General features: G+C 38.5%; 1 long non-coding RNA gene across 1 annotated transcript in view; it reads left to right on the forward strand.

Annotated features, from left to right (window-relative positions):
* Positions 1 to 4,247: 4,247 nt before the first annotated feature.
* Positions 4,248 to 17,723, forward strand: part of LOC129060949 (uncharacterized) — a 128,771-nt gene continuing 115,295 nt past the window's right edge. The window contains exon 1 of the long non-coding RNA XR_008527858.2: positions 4,248 to 4,366. This is a non-coding gene — a long non-coding RNA (uncharacterized LOC129060949). The remainder of the gene's footprint in view (positions 4,367 to 17,723) is intronic.

The following is a 17,723-nucleotide window of genomic DNA, read 5'->3' on the forward strand; positions in this document are numbered from 1 at the left end:
TACCAGAGTTAAGGTTTTGAGGAATGGGGCTTTGGGGAATGGGGCTTGAATTCTAGTCCTCCTTCTACCTCTTAGCAAGCACTATAATTTCAATAAGTCATTTCACCTTTTTTGAATTTTTGTCTCCTTTGTTGTAAAGAGTGGCTGATCTTCAAAGTTCCTTCTAGCTCTTTTATTTATTATTATTATTATTTTTGAGACAGTCTTGCTCTGTTGCCCAGGATGGAGTGTAGTGGCACGGTCTTGGCTCACTGCAACGTCTGCCTCCCAGGTTCAAGCAATTCTCCTGCCTCAGCCTACTGAGTAGCTGGGACTACAGGTGTGCACCAGCAAGCCCAGCTATTTTTTTATTTTTATTTTTAGTAGAAACAGGGTTTCACCATGTTGTCTAGGTTGGTCTTGAACTCCTGACCTCAGGTGATCCACCTACCTTGGCCTCCCAGAGTGCTGGGATTACAGGCATGAGCCACTGCGCTCGGCCTAGCTCTTTCAAGTGTCCAAAATGTATATTATAATTCCAGGTATACCAATTTTTTACTTCAAGTTTGAGAGAGATAATTAGCTTTTCCTGTGTTTTGCCAGCATTAAGTAGAAATTTGTCTAATTTTTACACTGCTAGTTCTTCAACCATTCTCTTTGACTTTGGAAATGCTAGATGATTTCTCTGAAGCAGAGAATATAACCATGAACACAGTGGTGCTTTGCAGCATCTTTTAAGTGTCTAAGTCTTTTGATGCTTAACAATAGGGAGCATAGGCCGGACCCGGTGGCTCATGCCTGTAATCCCAGCATTTTGGGAGGCCGAGGCAGGTGGATCACCAGAGGTCAGGAGTTTGTGACCAGCCTGGCCAACATAGTGAAACCCCTTCTCCACTAAAAAATACTAAAAATTAGCTGGGCATGGTGGTGGGTGCCTGTAATCCCAGCTACTGGGGAGGCTGAGGCAGAAGAATCACTTGAACCTGGAAGGCGGAGGTTGCAATGAGCCAAGATTGCACCACTACACTCCAGCCTGGGCAACAAGAGCGAAACTCCATCTCAAAAGAAAAAAGAAAAAAAAGAATAGGGAGCATATTGTGACCACTGAAGGAGCTTTGTACAAACATTTTGAGTGTGTGTTTACTTCATATTCAAAGACAATGCCCTAAATAGTCATTCCCTAGGAATGCAGAACTTTCAGCTTTGGCATTAAATTTCTCTAAATGGAATTTGCTATACAGATAAAGCACAAAACACAGCAAGCTTTGACTGTGAGGACATTTCCTTTGATAAAACACATTCAAAAAAAAGTCAATGAGAATGATATTAATAGCCTCGTGTCTATGTGAGAGCAATGATTTTTATAATGTGAGGTGAAGGTATCCAAACCAATTCTCTGGAATATTTTAGCTGAATTTTCAAACTGGTGTGCTGCCTTAATCTGACACCTAAATCAAGTGATGCTATACACTTCAGGGCACAAATTAGAGGACTGGCACCAGACTACAGCAGTTAGACTGCCGGAGAATCGATACAGGCCATTTAAGCATCAGGACTGCCTATGTTTCATTTTTGACACTGGAGTTTATGCTTATTGAGTGGGGGAGCTTTAACTCTATGGTGGCAATAAACTCATTAGAAAGTGTCAGCTGGGATTATAACACATGTTAAATAAATATCACCAGTGCTCACACACAGTCTTCATTACCTCTTTCCTAGGGTATCTGGATATAAAAGGAGACTAAGCAGTTTTGAGTATAGTGGGATTTAAAAACAATTTCTCTCTCACAGACTTGCTACAAGTGCTTGAATCCCATTATTGGGAAGAAATGCCTATGAGTAGAAGACTTTTCTTTTTTTCTAGGAACTTCTAACAAAATGATATGCCAGCTAACACTGTTAAGAGGATTAGCTCAGTGTGGTCTTGTTAGAATGAAACTCTAATTAGGTATCTGGGAATCCTGTGTTAGACAAACGATCATACTGATAAGGTGTTTTAAGGAAATATGGTCTCTTCAGAGTATGTTCTCCAAAATCACATGAATTTTAAAGGCAATAGATTGACATAACCATTGGCAAGACTATGGTGAATGGAGTCAGAGGAAGCAAAATGCTGGGTAGCAGGACCTTGAGAAATGCCCTTTATAAAATATACTTGTGCTTCTTCTAATCAATGGCTCAGCTCTGCCTCCATCTCAAGTTCTCAACCCCAGCCCTTGCTTTCCTGAACTACATCTTTTTGATCCATAAGTGGAACAGGATCACTGCACAGGAAAGCAGTTGGGGCCAGAGATGAACTTTGTCTGCCACACTGCCTGCTCTAGTATTGAGTGTTTACTCAGCAGCTGCGTTCCCGCAGTCAACTGAGAATTCATCAAAGCTTTGCTTTCAGCTCTTCTCTGGGTCCAAATGAGTATAACTCCCCCTTCTGAGTAGAAATTCTTTTTAAATGTCATTGGTTAACTTTTTTTTTTTCTTTTATTATTATTATTATTATTATACTTTAGGTTTTATGGTACATGTGCGCAATGTGCAGGTAAGTTACATATGTATACATGTGCCATGCTGGTGCGCTGCACCCACCAACTCGTCATCTAGCATTAGGTATATCTCTCAATGCTATCCCTCCCCCCTCCCCCCACCCCACATCATCATTCTCAGTAAACTATCGCAAGAACAAAAAACCAAACACCGCATATTCTCACTCATAGGTGGGAATTGAACAATGAGAACACATGGACACAGGAAGGGGAACATCACACTTCGGGGACATTGGTTAACTTTTAAATAGTTTTTCTTTTTCTCTGTTTTTTTTTTTTGGAGGAAGTCTCGCTCTTTCGCCCAGGCTGCAATGCAATGGCACAATCTTGGCTTACTGCAACCTCTGCCTCCTGGATTCAAGCAATTCTCCTGCCTCAGCTCCCTGAGTAGCTGGGATTACAGGTGCAGGCCACCACGCCAGGCTAATTTTTGTATTTTTAGTAAAGATGGGGTTTCACCATGTTGGCCATGCTGGTCTCAAACTCCGGACCTCAGGCAATCCGCCTACCTCAGCCTCCCAAAGTGCTGGGATTACAGGTGTGAGCCACCGCATCTGACCAACTTTTAAATAGCTTTAAACTGCGACCCAGATTACCTCTTGTGTTCCATCATTACTGGGTGGGGGCTCTTCATCTGCCCCTTCCAGCCGGTTATCCTCTCCTGTCTTTGTTTGTTTTGGAGATGGAGTCTTGCTTTGTTGTCCAGGCTGGAGTGTAGTGACACCATCTCAGCTCACTGCAACCTCCGCCTCCCGGGTTCAAGCATTTATCCCTGCCTCAGCCTCCTGAGTAGCTGGGATTATAGGCGCCTGCCCCCACACCCAGCTAATGTTTTTGTATTTGTAGTAGAGACTGGGTTTCACCACGTTGGTCAGGCTGGTCTCGAACTCCTGACCTCAGGTGATCTGCCCACCTCAGCCTCCCAAAGTGTCCTGCCTTTAAACAATGTATTTGCTGCGCATTTTCCAAGAATTGATGTTCATTATATAAAATATATCTCACAACAAATAACAAAAGAATTTTTATAACTATCATTGATCCTGTAGACGTCTTCATTTAGTTCACGCACGTAATGGGTCATAGAATTCTTGCAGGATCCACAGTTTACGGGCCCACTGTATCATATATTTCCTAAGACAAGTTGGAAAGTTGGGTCGTTAGGACCAAGGCAAGTTGTTTAATCACTCAAATTACACTCCTGCAACCAACCCATTGTCAAGAACATAGTAGGTGTGCCCTGCTGGCCTACAGAATGCAAATGCTGAGCCCTGGGCTCTCAGCCTGACTATAGAGGAACAATTTAATGCACTCTTCTGGGAATGGTGCATCTGAAAACTTAGAAATATTTAACTGTCTCCAATAATGAATTGACCTGGAACAATTCCTTATTCAATAAAAAAGTGCTGAGTTTTAATGAAAAATAATGAAGCCATCTACTAAAATGTTAATCCATGCAAAGCACCTGGAAGAGGGCCCGGCACGTAGTAAGTGCCTGTACTTATTCTCCACTTGACCCCTTAGCAAGACTCCCTCCCCCACCGGTCATTCTCCCATCTTCTCTGGCCTGCTGTCTTCCCAGAAAATAGGACTTCTATGTAGGACTACATCAACCAAATTCCCTTGCCAGCCAGCTTCAGTTTGGGGCCAGCCAATAGGAGGAAGTGTCAGGGAACCAGTAGGCGGGAGAAGATAGGATAGGGAACTTCCTTCCTGCCCCCTCCGAGTTCTGCCTCCCTCACTGGCAGTAACCCAGCGCCTCCATTGCTGACCTCTACCAACCTTCACCTGTGGTCCTTCCTCTACTGCAGCAGTGACACTGTTTTCCTCCTTTGTTCTTCCACCCCCATGTAAGTTAATGCCTTGCCTCTCTTGCTGGTCCCTGGGTGCTTCAGCATGCCATTTTTGGTTCCTTAATGCTGCCCAAATCTCTGTAAGTAGGCCCTTCACTAAAGACTATTAACTTACATCAGTGGTTCTCAACCCTGGCTGCACGTGACCACCAAGGGAGCTTTTGAAAACTACCAGTGCCTGGGATGGCATTCCCAGAGATTATATACTGTAACTGGCCGGGGTGGGTTCCGGCCACTGGTGTTGTCTAAGAGCTTTGTAAGTAATGAAGCCAGCGTTAAGAGCCACTTATTGAAATCACCTGAGTGAATTCCAGCCTCCTGACTGATAGAGCGCTCAGTGAATGTTACCTGTTGTGGTTGTCATTACAACTACTACTACTGCCACTTTTATTTCTACTGTGCTAATATTAATAGTTTTCCCCAGTTTACAGATAAGGAAACTTACACAGAGGTTAAGTAATTTTCTGAAAATCACATAAGTTAGAGTTCCATTTATTTGGCTGAAAAGCTCACGTTCTTTATGCTTTTTTTACTATGATATCTTGCAAAGGTCAGGTCTTCTCGAACTTTAAGGTGCATATGAAACACTTGGGGATCCTGTTTAAGTGGAGCTTTTGATGCAGGAGTTCTGAGGCCTGAGATTCTGCTTTTCTGATAGCCTCCCAGGTGTCGCCAATGCTGCTGATTCAATGACCACCCTTCGAGTATCAAAGTTGTAAACAATTAGCCACTCTTTTTTTTTCAAACCTTCAAAAATTCCTCCGCTATCCTCATCATTTTCACCTGATGACCTTGCAGCCCACCTTACTGAAAAAAGGAGGTTTCCAAAGAGATTCTGCCAGACTCACACCGTTACATCTACCCACTTTCCCACGTTTCCTACATACCGTGCCTTCCCACCCATAGCCATAGATGAAATATTTGTACTCACATCCAGAGCCATTCCATCCATTGCACGAGATCCCATCTGCTCTTGCTCACCCAAGAGTATTTCTTCATGAATGCGCTCCAGTTTTGCATCGTTTTTTCCTCCATCTTAAATTGTTTCCATTAGCATAACATGCAAATATCATTTTTAAAAATTTAAAAACAAAAAACTTAGTTTGAATCCATCCCCCCACCACCAACTTCCACTCCAGTTTTTGTACTTATTTTCAAACAAATTACTCAAGTGTTTTTTACTTGGTTTCCAATTGTGTTTTTCTCATTGTTAGACCCACTCCACCTTAATCAGCCCTCATCAAGGTCATCAATGTGATTCATATTGCTAAATCCACTGGGCATTTCCAGTCTTCACCTTTCATTAGCATTTGGTACTTTTATAACTCCCTCTCCCTTGATACGGTTTCTGTACCTTGGTCTTTAGAACACCACATTTTCTTGTTTTTTTTTTTTTCTTCCAGCTCTCTAACAACTCCTCTTCTTCCTCACTGGCTCTTCCTCTTATCTCTAACCTCTTTGGCAAGCTCCAGGGCTCAATCTTTGGTTCTCTTTTCTATGTACATTTACTTTTTTGATGATGTCCTATAGCACCATAGCTTTAAATAGCATACATATGCCAAACTTATACCTCCATCTCAGATCTTTCCAAACTCATAAATCTAGCATCCTATGCAACATCTCCATTGGTATATCTAATGGACATTTGAAACATAACATGTTCAAGACTGGACTTCTGATATTCTTTCCTAAATTTATTTCACTTGGAGTTTTCCCCATCTCAGTTGATGCAACTCCATCCATCCTGTTGCTAAGGCTAAAAATCTTGAAGTCATCCTTGACTTACCTCTTGTTTTCATACCTCATGTCCAAGCTAACATGCATTCCTATTGACTTTTCAAAATATATCCAGAATGTCGCACTTCTTACCACCTCTACTACTACTAGTACTACTACTGCTGCTGCTACTACCCTTTACTGAGCTCCTTGCTTGGATTTATTGCAATAGTCTCTGAAACAATTTCTTGATTCCATACTTGTTACCTAATGCAGTCTATTTTGAAAAAGCAGATAGAGTGACCCTTTTAAAATGTGAGGTGGTTCTTATGGCTCCATTGTTTAATATCCTGTAAAAACTTTCATTTCACTCAAAGAATAAGCCAAAGTTTTTATATCAGTTAAAGGTGTCTGCATAGCCCACCCCTCTTCTTACCCTTCCCAACTTTACTTCTCTGGCCTTGTATCCTGCTAATTTCCTGCTTGATCATTTTCTCCGGGCATATTGGCTTCCATGATGCTCCTTGGAGCTTCCAGGCACGCTCTTCCCTTCTTGCCTTTGCACTGGGCTTCCCTTGTCCCTAGAATGCTGTTCTTTGAGTATCTGCATGGATAGCTCTTAATTTCTTTCAAGCTTTTGCTCACATGTCACTTTCTCAGTGAGTCTTATCCTAATTACCCTATTTAAAATTGCAACTGTCCTTCATCCAGTACCTCTCTCTGGCTTCCCTGATTTCCATGACTCTGCTCAATTTTTTAATTTTTTTTTTTTTGCAGTATGCAATTTTCTTATTTATTATGCTTGATACTTATTACCTGGAGTATAAGTTTTCAGTAGAACAGGGATGCTTGGTTTTGGTTTTCTAACATTTTTAAAGTACCTAAATGAGTGTCTAGCACATAAATTTACTCAAACAATTTGTTGAAACAAATGAAGAACAGTTGTTTGTTATAGTTTTAAGATGACAGATTATAGAATACACTTAATCAAGAGCCGAGAGTATAAGTTTTCTAAGTGTGGTAACAAGACTCAGACATAATACACAAACAATAAAAACAAAAATTTCACCTCTTTCTAGACCTCGAAAGAGATTTAGTCATTTCTTTGGACTTCTGGCTATTTAAAAGTGGGATCCATTGACATGTGAAAAAAATTTCTAAGTTTTGCCCTTGTCTAATATCTCAGTCAAAGTAAACAACTATTTCCTTTTTTCTATGCTCAACAGCATTTGCCAGCATTTTATAGTATGAAAAAATGTCTCATGGCATGGAATTTAGGCTATTGACAGACTGTATAGGGGAATCTAGAGACGATGAGGTGATATTCGCGTTTCACTGCCCAGAGCCCTTGGGGTAATGTTCTCAAGAGGAGTCAGTAATTGGAGGCCAACTAAACAGCTTTGTTCCCCTCAAATGCAAACCTGGTTACTTTATCAAGCAAACAGATATTTATTGCTTTCAGGCAGAAAATAATAAGTCAGGCAGGTTTACAAGCCCCCTTTCCATCTTAAAAGCATTTTTGTCAGCTGCTTCACCCTCAGAGAAAATTACCAAATCAAACCTTGAAAGGTAGATGATTAGTGGGTGTCACATGCAACATCTCATTTCTCTTCCGGGTGGGGATATGGAGATGCTATTGACCTCCCACTTAGGAAAAAATACATGTTTGACAGTAGAGATGTCCGAGGGCTTTTTCTTGGAGCATAAACACCATGTAACCATATGATAATGTAGAAAAGCAAAGGAACCTGGCATGAGGCACTCGGGAAAGCTTAGATCATGGTTTATAAACAATGGTAGAATAGCTGACACTTATTATGGGGGAGAGAAGAATCTCATGTCTTCTCCCCAAAAGTAATTTGGAACAAGCTGAATGGGGTCACCTGGAAAGCCTCTTCATCCTTTTTGATTATCCTAATCTTTCAAAAACCAGTTTCTACACCTCTCAGGAAAATCCAGGGAAGAACAATGATGGTTATGATAAATGGTGAGAGTCTTTAAAAGTCCAAATGCCAAGTTCAGAGAGCATTCAGTAAGGTTCTCCAAACACAGAGGGATACCTGTGATTTTTCTACATTTCAATCATTATAATAAAGATTTAAAAAATACCTACAGTGACTGTGAGAGAGAGTTGGAAGGTCTTGTGTGCCTTTCAAAGTCAGGAAAAGCCAAGACCAAAGGAGCCTGAGGAAACTTTATCTGAACCAGGGTGCAGACATTGGAAACAAGTGGAATGGGAATCCAAGCATGGCTTGCAGATTGAATGAATATGTGTTCTACACACGTTATGGTGTTTTTGTATGGGTATACCACTAGATAAGGTCTATAGGAATTCTTCAAGCTAGTCTCAGAGTTGCATGAGAGCCAGCTACTAACAGTCAACTCTGCCGCCTGCACCAGCTGTGCTGTCAGCAGAGTGAGGAGACTCATCCAGTGTTCCCTTTATGTGTTGTGTTTAATTATCTGTCATTTCACATGCATGGAGTATCCTTCCCCCAACATAGGTAACTGCTTGAAGGTGATGGAAATGCATGGTATTTGTAGATAGGCCTAGCTTTGTGTTTAGTAGTGCAGTAGAGAAGAAACTGTAGGGGAGAAGAAATCTTTTCTTATCCATCACGTGGTTCATGGTTGAGACCCCTGTAAAGAAAGACAGACTAACAAGAGAAAAGCACACAAATTAAATGTAAGTTGTACATGACACAGAAGCCTTCATAAGGAAATGAAGACATGAAGAAATGGATAAACCTGTGTATTTTTATGCTAAGTCTGATGAAGAAGTGGCCTTGGAAAAGAAGCATGATTAGTTAAAGGTGCATGATCTAATGGTAATAAATTTGGGGAAACTTAGCAAGTCCTGTTTGTCCAGATTCTTTTCTGTGTCCCTATATCTTCAGAGATAAGGATATGCCTATCATCCATGTATACAGTAGGTGCCTCTGGAAAGAACCTGCTTTGGGAGAGAAGGACCAAGGAAAGATGAGAGTGGCCTTCGTTTTTCTGCTGTTTTTTCAAATGGCAAAGTGCCATATATTGGAGTGGCATGTCCTGAACTCCATCATTAACTGTAAGTAAAGGGCCACTCATTTAACATCTGAGTCTTATTTTCTTAATTCTATTTGCAAAATGGGAAGTTAATCAAAATAATAACCTTCAACACAGTGTAAGGATCCAGTGTTGAAAGTGATTGTAAATTCTACAAATGTTAGTTTCCCAAGTGACATGTAACTGTGTGGCTCACGGTATAAGTCAGTTAGTTATAGTTTTTCATCTGATTTTCTTGGTCTTTGCTGAACCATCTCAATCATGTTTTTTTAAGAAATTGGGTTCTCATTTGGGGAAGGATGTCATGAGAAAATCAGACTGCACCTCTTTAGTACAGCCATTGTGTGCCTGTTGTCTCTGCTTACCTAAATATTTTACTTTCATGAACTTCTACAAAGTTCTACCAGGGCTATTGATACCTTCTTCTCCTCCTTACTCCTCTAACTATGCAAATTGGTGTCTCTGAATAGCATCAAGAATGGGCATTTCATTCAGTTATTGCCTCTAGAGATGTTTTAAAAGGCAATAGAATATTTACATGGGTTTAATACCTTGGGCTTCAATTATATATACATTATTTTTTTTTTCTTTTACAGTTCTCATTCATGCCCTTAATGACCAAAATACTACTTGCCACCTGTAGGAGTGATTATATTAGCAGAAGGGACATTAGAGACATTTGTAGAACCCAAAATGATGCCTTTCAGGAAGTATACGTTCTGTTTACCAGCAGAAAGCTGCCACTGGTGTAGTGTATATAGATAAGACACTAGGAAAAGGATGTTAAAAATAGATGAGGCAAAAAATCAGATTACTTCTCCAGCAACAATTACCATAGAACCAACCACGAATTACCAAGGTGAAGGATAGGATATTAGAAGCATACACAGAAAGAGAGGTAAATGAACAGAAGATATAGGTAAGTGGATACAGGCCAAGATCTTTCTTCTGAACAAGTTTCTTGTCAAAGTCTTACATCTTTTTAATAATTTCTTTTTCTTTTCTGTCTTAGTACTGATTCTTTTAAGAAGGGCCACAGTAGTTACAAAGTTATAATTATTTGCTGAAGTTTTCTTTAAGAAATAGTGCAGAAGACCATATTGGTGATTATAACTCCTTGTCATTAATAAGGAATATACCAATTGATCTTGTAAGACCTTTTTTTTTTTTTTTCCTGGATAGTCCTTTGGTGAGCCAGAACTTGCCATAAATAACTTGTATGGTTTTTGGTCATTTTTCCCAATACAATATAAAGGGCTTTTTAAAGTGTGAGACAGGGTCTCTCTCTCTCTGTCGTTCAGGCTGGAGTGCAGTGGCACAATCATAGCTCACTGCACTCTCAACCTCCTGAGCTCAAGCGATTCTCCCATCTCAGCTTTCCAAGTAGCTGAGACTACAGATATACATCACTATGCCTGGCTAATTTTTGTATTTTAGGTGTTTCATCATGCTGCCCAAGCTGATCTTGAACTCCTGAGCTCAAGCATTCCACCTGCCTCAGCCTCCTAAAGTTCTGGGATTTACAGTTGTGAGCCATTGCACCTGGCCCATAATTTTAATAATGAACCTTGTCCTAGATGCCAAAGAGTCAATAGTGGAATGCTGGAAATCTATAAAGTAAAAGTAATAGTTTATGTTTCTGCAGGATTACATTCTAGAGCTCTATAGAGTATCTTACCTAATCTTCCCTCCAAAAGCTGGATACAGTTGATACTAACCATTCTTTTTTTATAGCTGAAAAAACTTGATTAATAGTGGCCTGCCTAAACATCTGAAAGCCCATTCTTTATCTGCCTTCATCTTTCTTTCTTATGTGATAACCTCTTTTTTAGGGAAAAAAATCTATAGAATGGAAAGTTTAATAAAGCAAGTTTTTATATCCCATTCTCTCACACGGGGTCTCTTTCAGTCTACCTTTCCTTTTTATACCTGTCACTGAAATTCCTTTCCATTTTCACCTTTTCCTTCCCAATTTGAGGACAAGGTTAGAAAGAAAGTGGAATAGGACACCTTATGCTATAGCCATGAATAATAAGGTATTTCTGAGAGCTAATTAAACTAAAGAGCTTTTGCACAGCAAAAGGAACAGTCAGTGGAGTAAACAGACAACCCACAGAGTGGGAGAGAATCTTCACAATCTATATATCTGACAAAGGACTAATATCCAGAATTTACAACAAACTCAAATCAATAAAGAAAAATAAGTAAGCCCATCAAAAAGTGGGCTAAGGACATGAATAGACAATTCTCAAAAGAAAATATACAAATGGCCAACAAACATAAAAAAATGCTCAACATCACTAATGATCAGGGAAATGCAAATCAAAACCACAATGTGATATCACCTTACTCCTGCAAGAATGGCCATAATCAAAAAATCAAAAAACAGTAGATGTTGCCGTGGATGCAATGAACAGGGAACACTTCTACACTGCTGGTGGGAATGTAAACTAGTACAGCCACTATGAAAAACAGGGTAGAGATTCCTTACAGAACTAAAAGAACTACTGCTTGATCCAGCAGTTTGACTACTGAGTATCTACCCAGAGGAAAAGAAGTCATTATTCAGAAAAGATACTTGCACATGCATGTTTATAGCAGCACAATTCACAAGTGCAAAATCATGGAACCAACCCAAATGCCCATCAATCAATGAATAGATAAACTGTGGGGGTGTGTGTGTGTATATATATATGTGTGTGTGTACATATATATACACACATATATATACATACACATATATACATATATACACACACGTATATACATATATGTGTATATATGTTGGAATACTACACAGCCATAAAAAGGAATTAACAACATTTGCAGTGACCTGAATGAGATTGGGTGAGACTACTATTCTAAGTGAAGTAATTCAGGAATGGAAAACCAAGCATCATATGTTCTCACTGATATGTGAGAGCTAAGCTATGAGGACTCAAAGGCATAAAAATGATACAATGGACTTTGGGGACTTGGGGGGAAGGGAGGAAGCGGGATGAGGAATAAAAGACTACAAATATGGTGCAGTATATACTGCTCAGGTGATGGTTGCTCCAAAATCTCACAAATCACCACTAAAGAACTTACATAACCAAATACCACCTGTACCCCAATAACTTATGGAAAAAAATCCCCTTAGAAAAGATATTTATTGGATTTTATAAATCCGGAAAGAAATAGTTTTAAGGAAAATTAACACTATCAATGTTGGCTAAAGAGAACATACAAAACTTAAATATATCAATAAACATGATAAGATGGGAAAATTTTTAAAAATATTGTCCAAAGTTACTGCTGTTTAGACTTACAGATGAACTCTTTCAGTCTTTGGAAGATAGATAACAGAATATATATAGTGTCTTAAAGTACAGGTAAAAAAATAGAAGTGTGCCATTAATACTTGACCAAGTATCACACAAAAGGAAACTTCAGGCAAATCTCACTGAAGAACATTGATGCAACTGACCAAAGCCAATAGCAACGCGGAAGTTTTAAACAGTTTAACTTTTATGTGAATACCCGAGTTATAAAAGCAAAAAGGTTTATTATAAACCTTTTTATAATTCTAACTTCATAGAGTTGATCTATTATGTAGCCAATTTTTATGGACCGTGAGGTTACTTTGATGATTAAGACAATATGAAGGAAAGGATCCTAGATCAGAATTGCCATCACATAGCAGAGAAATTTAAAAAAAAAAAAAAATCATGATTCAAACCGAAAAAGTAGTTGCCAATGGATCAAAGCTTTTCACAGTTTGCCTTGTAATTCTTAGGTTAAACTGACCCAGAAGCCTACAAAAGAAAGCATAGGAATAGTTTGTCTGGTTAGTCAGCAAAACTTAGTAGTCCACCATCTCTAGCACAATATTTGTTCACTTTGGGAAGCTTTCATGTGTGACTTATTTTCACTCATTGGAGGCCTTGGTGTCCATTCTGCGGTTGCCACTGGGGACACTGTGGCAGGGGTTTTCCTTCACATTGTTGTTCACAAAATGAATGACTGCCAACTTGCTTGAGGATGAGATTAAAAACTGATACATATTTTTTTTTTCTCCTGTAATGTACCATCCAAGTTATTTGGCTTCATAAGAGAGTGGGGACTGTTATCTCTTTCTTTAATTTCTGGACAAGGCAGTTTAACCCAGGATTAAATAAAATTAAACCATAAAATATTAAATTACAGGGCTGCTTGGTACAATTAACAGGTGAATATGCTCTTTGATTCTCTAACATGGAAACAGAGTATGGCAGATTTCTAAAGTTTTGTCATAGAACTTTTTCTTCAAAGAGTACAACTGTTCAATAAAATATACTTTGGGAAACCCTAGACATATTCCAGTAAAAGTTAAGAACAGTAGAAGCATGTCGGATATCTCTATTTTTAATCATTATTTCTGAAGGGCTGGTAGAAGACAACAAAATAAGGAATTTAATGATTTGATGTTTTAAAAAAGAAGATAACATTTTCATTTGAAGATTGTGATTTTTCTCTTACAGAATACAAAAGAATTAACTAAAACACTATTAAAATTTATTTTAAAAAATGCAAAAGAACATTACTATAGCATACAACCTGTCCTAAAAAAAAAAAAAAAAAAAGGTTACAATGTAAAATAAAACCCTTAAAGCTCCCTTTCTGGCCTTCAGATGAGCGCTTGTTTTAAAAGAGAAAAATGCAAAAATCAACTTTTGATTTGGTGAGAACTCTTGTTGAAAATTTCATAAAATGATTTTTCTGGTGTTCATGTACCCACTTGGTAGACTCTGTCGTATCATGGATTTAAGTCTGCCAAGTTCAACATCCTACTTTTTATTAAAAATCTCTTTCTGGCTAAGAATAAATGCTTCTTAGACTTCTTCATTTTCATCACCAGCACTAGCAATGGTTTATTTCTCCCATAAGAGCCATTTTTCAAAAATATATGAAGTTTTTATCACTTAAGAACAGTTACTGCTCATGAAAGAGAAAGAAGAACAGAGCTAAGGCGAGCCACTTACAGGATGAGAAGAAGCCAGCTCACTGTTCATGAGTAGTGGTATTGGGACAGGTCTCCACATATCAGGCCATTAGTTTGTACAGTTAAAATCCATGCCACCACAAAACTACTCATCACTCTGTGGCATGAACCCTTGAGGTTGCCTCCAAAGAATACAAACTGTGTTATTAAATCCCTGAATGCCAAGAGTCTACTGAACTACAAATAAATACAGTAATAATACTTATCATCACCAAGAAGGTTAGGTTTATTATTTTTATATAGTCTTAAAACATTTCACTCTGGGCCACCTAGGATTAACTAATTTTAGCTAAAAATATCGCACAGGATGTATCGTTTTTGCCACCTATTAAAAAGTGTGTGTAATATCTGAAATTTGTGAGAGATTGTGTACTCTAATAACAACATAAGTGCATTCGGCAATGAATAATGCATGGGCATCTTCAAAATAATAGTGTGTGGAAGATTATGGATCATCTAACATTAAATAATTCATCTGCTTGACTGCTCTTACATCATAGGTTATGAGTCTCATTTAACACATTGGGAAGCATAGACACTAAAAAGTTAACCGGCCTTTTTAGGGCTTTATGGGAAATTGTTGGGAGATGAGAATGAAAGATCAAAAATTCTTAGCTTCAAGCCATTTCTTCTGTTCTTTAGATTTTGGTTTTCTGATTAGAAAATTTTCTAATTTTAGCTGATTGAATATTCTTGACATGCTATTGAGATATATTTAAAGCAGAAGCAATATGCAGACTTATATATAGAAGAATGTAACAAATCATTTAAGGTCAGTCGAAGTGCCTGGAAGTTGCATGTAATTACTACATGGGGAAAGAGAATCTCTCTTAGCCTTGGAGATCTTAACTGAGACCCAGAATACTGAAGCAAACCACCCATTGGAATTGAGTGCTTTGTTTATTTGGGAGGCAATTTAGAGCAAGCAGAATGAAGCCAATAGAAGGTGTTAATAATCAGCCTGTCACTGTAAGTCATTAGTTGCCAGGCCCACTGATAACTGCTCTACCCAAAGGTAAGAAATCTTAGATATGTATTTACTAATTCCTGTTTTTCACTGTTGAAGATGTTCATAGAGCTTCTGTGCCCTTCTCTCTGCCTGTCCTATTTGAGCTTAACATGTTCCAGTGGCCGGAAATTGCTCTCAGTCAGAGTGAGGTGTAGATGAGAAGCTTTGTTTGATGTATGAACCTGCAGGTGTATATGGGAACAGTGAAAGCAGAGAGGATATACGTGGTCAGCAAAGGCATCGGCTACAATTCACCTCTGGTACTACCCACATTCACTCCTGTCCGAAGTTGAGTTAAATTTGTCTGATTAGAAATTCTTCAAAGTCATGGCCAGACAAACAATTTTTTGAAAGACTCAGAAAAATGATTAAAGTGATCATCTGTAGCCTACTGCTGCAGCTGGTTTCAAGATCATTATTTATATTGATCATCTTCCTCTGTCATGCCTTCTAGATTCCTCTCACTCTCAGCTGCTGTAGACTTTTGCCAGGGAGGTAACTTGTACTCTCATCTATGAAAATGCTCCCCCATTTTTTCATTTCAACCTTTGTCAAACTTAGTTACTGCAACTACCCATCCATCGCTATTACTGGGCATTGAGCACCAAGACACATTCCTATTAAATCCTCTGATTTTTTCCCCTTGCCCTCATTATATAGCAGCAACAATATCTTCTCATGATAGTCAGATACTTCAGTCAGTATAGTTATTTCTTTGCCTTTTGGTCTAGTCCCAAGGGACTAGGTGGTACCAGTAGCTTTGGGTTTAGTGAAACCCATATTCTGTCCCCCTCGTATAAAACTTCCTTTCCAGCAATAGAACTTACAATCCATCAGAGCCTGATGTAAAGATAGAAAGCACAAATTTCCCAAGTGGGCCACTGAAAACAATGGTAAGAATAGCCACTTCTTACCTAACCCTTTGTTTCATGATCTCATTTTCTATCTGTAATCAACATAGGCCATATAACACTTATCGATTCAAAGTGTATTCTCTATTTCGAAGGATAGCACCCTAACTATGCATGCTGTCATACCCAAGTTGGATGGCTATAAAAAGCCATCTCAACATTCTATCAGTCAGACCAGCAGCTTTGAGTGCTGCTGTTTATGGTAGAATCAGTGAACCCCACAATCTATACTTCCTATGTCACCACAGTATGGATCCTTTGAGTCTGAGGCAATATTACATTGGTAAATCAGATATTTTGAGACTTTGGGTAGTTGTGCTAGCCATTCCACTTTGTTTCAAACCCATCCTAACTTGAATATATCATAAGTTGAAAATGCTTTCAATAACTTACAGAATATCATAGTATAGCCCAGCCTATCTTAAACGTGCTCAGAACGCATACATTAGTCTACAGTTGGGCAAAATCATCTAACACAAAGCCTATTTTCTAATGGAGTGTTGAATATCTCATGTAATTTATTGAATACTGTACTGAACATGGAAAACAGAGTGGTTGTATGGGTACTCACCATTAATATACACAGCTGAAAGCACACTGGGTCTGAAGAATGTTTGAAGAATTGGAGTACAATCAATTGCTGGATGATGGGGAGGCTACAGCAACAGGGTTATTAATTTCTGTCTCTTCTGATGAGGCTCAGGAATAGCTGGTAGAAGGCACTGGTGCTTGGACACTTAATGGTTTAGCAGGCATAGTGTTAGTCAAGAAGATATCAAGTATTGTTTACCCTCGTGAGTGGCTGGCTGCCTGGGAGCTGTGGCTCACTGCTACCACTACCCAGCATCAAGAGAAAGTATCATACTGCATATGCTAGCTCTAGAAAAAGATCAAAATTCAAATTTCTATGTACAACTTTTACTGAATGTATGTTCCTTTCACACCATGGTAAAGTTGAAAAATTATAAGTTGATCTATCATAAGTAAAAAAAAAATAATAATGGCCATTCCACTTGGGGTGAGATGATATCTCATTGTGGTTTTTATTTGTATTTCCCTGAGGTTTAGTGATATTGAGCATTTTTTAATACAGCTATTGGCCATTTGTATGTCTTCTTTTGAGAAATGTTTATTCATGACCTTAGCCTACTTTTAAATGGAATTATTTGTTTTTGTTGTTGTTGAGTTGTTTGAGTTCCTTGTATATTCTGGATATTAGACCCCTGCTGGATGCATAGTTTGCAAATATTTTCTGCCATTTAACAGGCTGTCTCTTCAGTTGTGATTGTTTCCTATGTTGTGCAGAAGTATTTTAGTTTAATATAGTTTCATTTATCTATTTCTGTTTTTTGTTTTCTGTGCTTTTAAGGTCTAATCCATAAAATATTTGCTTAGACCAATGTCCTGAGGCATTTCCCCTATGTTTTCTTCTAGTGGTTTTATAGTTTTGGGTCTTACATTTAAGTCTTCAATCCATCTTGAGTTGATTTTTGTATATGGTGAGAAATAGAAATCCAATTTCATTATTCTGCATATGGATATCCAGTTTTCCCAGCACCATTTATTGAAAACAGAGTTCTTTTCCTAGTATGTTCTTGTTGTCTTTGTAAAAAAAAAAAAAAATTAGTTGGCTGTAAATACATGGATTTA

Source organism: Pongo abelii, chromosome 7 (assembly GCF_028885655.2).
Source record: "Pongo abelii isolate AG06213 chromosome 7, NHGRI_mPonAbe1-v2.0_pri, whole genome shotgun sequence".
Taxonomy (NCBI): Eukaryota; Metazoa; Chordata; class Mammalia; order Primates; family Hominidae; genus Pongo; species Pongo abelii.